We start from the raw sequence: 6,109 nt of genomic DNA on the forward strand, positions 1-6,109 counted from the left end.
GGGGGGGACCCCTTCCAAGTGCTTGGGAGATCCATGTCACTTTGGAGTCCCCCCTACAGCTGTAGTTTCTTTTGAATAAAAGCTTCTGCTGACCTGACCCAAAAGTATGCTGCGTGTGTTTCCACGACAGTGGGTAGGTGCGACTCATGGGAGGGATAGGCGTAGGGTTAGCTGCAAAGAAGCGGACGTGAGGCTGCACTGACCAGCAGACGCTTTCATGAAGCACCAAACAAGACCAAAGGGCTTTCCTTTGATTCAGAAGCAGCTCCTGAACTTCCCCATTTCCCCAAATCTGACAGGATACTCAGAAAAGACAATGAAAGTTCCCTTAAATCCACCAGTACCTCTGCTGCTCAGTATGGTAATGAGATGAATAATGATGGCAAGAAAGATGATATTAGTTCCCTAAACGATGAAGAAGAAGATGCTTTTCTACAATGTAAACAAACAGATTTTGGGACTGAATCTATGACTACTGGGCCATGCAGGAGTTTCTACTACGAGAGACTGATAAACAGTCAGCATTGGCTTGGAAAGAAAGAGCAGTGATTCGGAGGGCACTGGAACCACAACTACATTACAGCAAATGTCACGTATATGTAACAGGAATCACAGCGTCCCTGTTACTAAAGGGGTAGATTACCCCGATGATGACCACCTGGGAGTAATTGAGATGGAGAATGCAAATAAGACACACCGGCAGCAGCTTACAGCTGATTACCACCGAGCAAACAAACCTGGAGATACAAGGTGGACCTGCCAAAGAGTCGGCGGGGGGAACCAGGAGGTGAGAAACACGAGTTGGAAGACTGAAAATGCGAGAGTGACGTGCAGGGCAGCACATGGGCCAAGCCCCATTAGAAACTGGTCTGAGCTCAAGCCCAGGTGAGTCTACACATGCCTGGGGTTGTGATGAATAAAGCCCAGGTAAGTCTCCGGACGCCTGAGGTTGTTGTTGGGCCGGAGACCACCTTTATGATACTGATAAACTTGCCAGTGAGAGCATAATGATTTCTGCTTCAGAGGGGAGTGAGAGTCCCAGTGATCCTCTGGAGCACCAGTCGTGATGTGAGGTACTATAGTAATTTGGATGCCATCTGCGAGGCATGGGACACGATAAGGGGAGGTCAGAGTTGTTATCGCCATGAGCATCGGGCATTAAAATGGGTAGTCTCCCACATTTAATAACAGCTTATTCTTACAAAAAGTCGTGGCAGGTGAGTTTTGGGTGGGCTGCCCCAGAACAGGTGAGTAGGGCCAAGGGAGATCCGGCCCCGAGTAGCCGACCTGTGACATTTGTATTATGCATTATGTGCAAAGTGCCCATCCGACTCAACAAACATCCTCCCGGTAGCAGAGATGCCAAAGTACTCCAACCGTATCACACCGGCTGACTTTGCTTTCTCGAGATGCTCTTAGAGTAACTGGTCATTGGCTTAGACCAGAAAAAGTAGAAAGTGACTTCCGCTGGGCTTTAATACATGCAGCTAATCAGGTTTTCAACTGTATGACTGCCATACATTGACTGAATTCCTGTTTTGAAGTATGTACTGGGAAAAAGAAAGCCAATTTTACAAGTTTGCACACATGTGCAGCGCATATGATCACATACTTTGTGGGCATGTATTTAAAGTTGCTGTTTCTAAAGATGTCAAGGGTTTTTTTGGGGTATTTCTTATCTTACTGCAAAATGCACAAACAATATGAGTGCAGGGAAATTCTTTAAGAGTAATTAAGAAACTCAGCATAATCTTCAGTACATCTTGGCACACAATGCCGGGAAACAATAAAAGAGGTAAAGAAATGAATGCAAGCCCAGCATATCTCTCAAATCGTTCTATTTGTTGACCAGAAACCTGTGATTGATAAGAAACAGGAATCAATTCGTCAAAATTCTCCTTTTGTTCAACTGATTCCATCATACAGTTTGGGAAAAAATGATCAGGAGAATAAGACTTGTCCTCTGAACAGCTATTCTTCTATTGAATTACAAAAACTCCTGGTCAAGTATATGCCAACATTACCATTGTGCAGTGGCATTATGTTACAAGCAGTAAAATGGGCACAAACTAGAGACAGCAATGCAATTATTGATAACTGATTCAGAATTGTCAAAAAGCAGGTTTTGAATGACAAACTCCATCACACAGCTTCTGACCCTGCACAAGTTATGAAAGACACCGTTCAAGGTAAGATGTGTTCAACAGCAATAGGCCTCTTACCTGACAGTGTTGCACAATTTACTAATTGCTTCATATGACAAGCGAGACTTATAAGGGGGGGATAAGGCAAGATGCCACGTTTATTGATTAAAATATTCAAAAGAGCGCTCATTCATTCACACACGCACGCACTCCCAATCACGCTGCAGATGTTATAGTTACCAAAGTCTGTTGCTCGTAACTGCACTAGGTGGCCAGCCTAGGAGTACGAGATGAGGAGCGGGGCCTCGTACAGACACAGGTCTGTGCTCTAGTGAAGTATGCAGAGCGTTACCCTACCTCTTGCTGTTACTAGCTGTAACTCTGCTCCCTGCCCCACTCTGCCTCCGGGGCCATGGAAGACTACATCATCAATACAGAGATAGGAGAAGACTTGAGGGTCTTCCTGGCTTCTTTTCCTCTAACCCCAGTCGTACGACCTCGTAGTCTTCCTAGGGAAATAAAAATCACCCATCCTTTCCTGTGTTATATGTTTGTATACGTCTGTATGGACCCCTGCATATAGTAGTGCCAAGAGTGGGAATTTATGTCTATATACTTAGTACAGTAAACTGTTTCCAGGATAAGTAATAGGTTTTGGTATTTTTTAGTGATTGCTCATTGTGTTTAATAAACCATTTTAATTCCTTAAGGTTTCAGTCCATGTGTGGATACCGTTACTTGGTGGTCTGAGCATCTACTTGATAGATGCCAGAGCTTGGATCCACTCCTCAGTTCCCCCGCCCATCGAACTATTAGTTGGCCAGCCATCGATTTTGGTTTGTTTAAGGTCTGTTCAGGGCCAACAGATTTGGCGCCCCTTGAATATTTAGACAAATAGGTTTTATGGGGCCAACAACCCTGTCAAGACTAGGCTGCCAATGGCCTTGTGCAGAAGAGCACCTTAGAAGGGGGTTTTAGTCTTATCCCTGGCGGAGGAAATGCTGCCAAAACATTGTGGCCCCAAAGTCCACTCCATAGTAGGATAGGTCGGGTATTTAACCCAGGTCCGGTTGGCTGTAGTTTTGGTGAAAAACACAGGTGTGGGGAAAAGGAAAAGATCCCAGACAGGAGTCACTCCCTGGATATTTTCAATGAACTTTTCAGAGTAAAAGTGCTTCCGAGTACAGGGCTTTGTAGTGGCTTTACATGAGACTGTACTATTGTACTGTAGGAATAACAGCTGGAAAAAATCCCCGAGCCTCCCTCTGGTGCCAGGCAGGACCTAGCAGATCTGGGGCTCCCTGGCAATCTGAAGAGGACCAGCAGAAACCCCTGGCAGGACAGAGGAGTGATGGATACCTACAGCGGCGTGGGGGAGTGACAGAGACCCTTCCATGGAGCAACAGAAACCCTCAGTGGAGCAATGGACACCCCCCGGCATCATGGAGGAGCATGGAGACCCCAGGAGGAGTGGCAGAGACCCCCGGTGGAGTGACGGACACCCCCCGATGATGACTGTGAAGCTCAAGCTGAGCTGGGCCTACTTACAAAAGTTAAAATACAAAATATGGATGACAACTGCATAGTGCAAAAGGATGCGAGTTTGCGGGCTGGACCTTCTGAAAAGAAATAATGAGGCATGACTTGCAGCGTATCTTACTGTATTTGTGAAGGTTTTAAGCAGGCTCCTACGTGTCTGGTATGTGACAGCCAGAGGGGGGCCTGGGGGGTGAGGGGGGTGTTGTGGGCTGCTTGGGGCTCCCTGCCCTGCTGCCTTTCCCCAGGGTGTCTGCAGCCCAGCAGGCAGGACCCGGTGCCGGAGAGAGCGCTGCGCCACAACCCTATCCACTGATGTTGTGCCCCCACTTGGGGTCGTGACCCACAGTTTGGGAACCGCTGGATTAGATCCCTGTTGGCTCCATGGGGCATCCCAGGTCAAGATGTGCTCACTGCGTTTCCCAGCCCCAGTATAGTGGGCATGGGGGCTGTTAGTTGGCAGCCTGGCACGGCCAAACCGTGCTTTGGGCCGGGCAGGACTGCAGTCCTGGTTCTTTGGGACAGTCCCCCAGTGGCATTGACAGGAAATTTGGGGTGGCCCAAGAAGTATTTTGCCCCATAATCCCATCGTAATCTGACCTTCATTTAGGGCTCTGTGCTTGATGCGGGGTATTATTTTACATATTCATTAGTACATATGCATAGCTAATGATATTCTCTCTGTTTAGGATGTGTAATTCATTAACAACAAGTTTTTATTGGGTCTAGATTAGCTTTGAAAAAGGAATCGGGAACCGGGAATAAGAAATAAGGAACCAGCTTCAGTCTCACCTCCTTGCAAGTAGTATAAACACGGAGAACAAATGTATTACAGAAACAAAGGCAAAGAAACAAAGGAAACACCAAATACAGGGTAAAACACTACCAACTACAAGGCAAAGGTCACAGCTTGCACCCTCTTGGGGTGGCTTCACCCGTGCCCAGGCAGTCTGGGGCTTGGGGGTCACCCCAAAGGCAGTTACAGGGGACTGCACCCCGATACCTGCCCTTCAGCAATAAACTGCAGATGGAGCTTCACTGGGGAGTCTTTTCAGCAGCTCCGTGGGTTCGCTGGGCCGTGGGAAGCTGCTGAAGTGCATGGATTTCCAGCCATAATCCCAGCCCAAAAGCCAATTCCTTATTCAAGCCCATATAGTTAGTACAGTGTCTGGGGGGTGGGGGCTGTCAGATTAACTCTGGCTCTAGACAGCAGAAATTCCCAGCCCCAATCCCAGCTCTGCGGGACAGACATTGCAAAAAGAAACTTCGCAGGAGAGGCCCGGCCCGTCTCACTGGGCCTGAACCGGGCAGCAAATGCCTCCACACTGAGGCGTACACCTATAGCTGGGGTTCAGCCACGCGGCTAGGCTGAAGCACCACAGCCACAGAAAGAGGAGAAAAAACGGGCCAGGCCTGTGGCTGTGGCCTGGACATCCGGTCTCAGCTTTCCCCCATGCGGAGACCGTGCAATTACAGAACGGAGGGGCCAGGCCCCTGCAGCCAGGAACTGCCGGGACCCTTTCCTGGAAAGTTTGCTTCAGGGGTTAACACCCCCATGGCATTAACCCACTGAAAAGAAAACAAGATGGAAACAGGAGTCGCAAACTCCAAAACACACTTTCTTTCCCTCTGCCTAAGGGTTTCCCTTTAAATCGTGTTTGCTCGCCTCTCCAGCCAAGAGGCAGGGAGACCCCCCAGTCTGGAGCAGATTTCTCTGGCTCCCGCTGCACCCCTACAGCTCTCGCACGAAAACGAAGAGCAGCCCCAAAGTCTTAGTCACTTGTCCTTGTACACCTGGTGTGACATCACCCATGCCTTGTCCAATCCGGGAGGCCACGTGCGAGTCTTTCTCCCAACCAATCCGCATGAAGAAGCCTCCATTTTGCCACTGTGTAGTGCGCAGGTTTGTTATTACCCTGAAATAGAATAGTTTTCTGATAAGCATACTGTTAGGTTAGAAGCCTCTGCTGCTCCTGGCCAATGAGGGCAGAGGGTTTTACATATTTCCCCCAGATCCAGGCTCCAGCATGCCAGGTGCTGAGCACATGGCCAGAACCACGGGGACCATCTTGCCCATGTCAAAACACATGCAGAAAAAAACCACACAGCCCAGTGTGCGCGCGGGGGTGTTACGTACATACTAGCCACATGCGTGTCCAGAATAACGGAGGAGAGCACTGCTGACGCCCAGGAACAGGGGAAGAGGCAGGGGAGCTTGCACGTGGTGGCCACCGCCACCGCCCACCGTCCTGCGCTACTGCTGCTCTGCACCCAGCTGCGTGCAATCTGCCCCCACCGCTCCGCACCCAGCCCCCTGCACCCCCACTGCTCCACGTCCAGCCTCATGCCCCCCTGCACCGTGCATCACTCCACGTCCAGCCCCATGTGCCCCCTGCACCCACCACCGCGCATCCAGCCCCATGTGCCCC

Source organism: Alligator sinensis, unplaced genomic scaffold (genome assembly GCF_000455745.1).
Source record: "Alligator sinensis unplaced genomic scaffold, ASM45574v1 scaffold1404_1, whole genome shotgun sequence".
NCBI classification, from domain to species: Eukaryota; Metazoa; Chordata; order Crocodylia; family Alligatoridae; genus Alligator; species Alligator sinensis.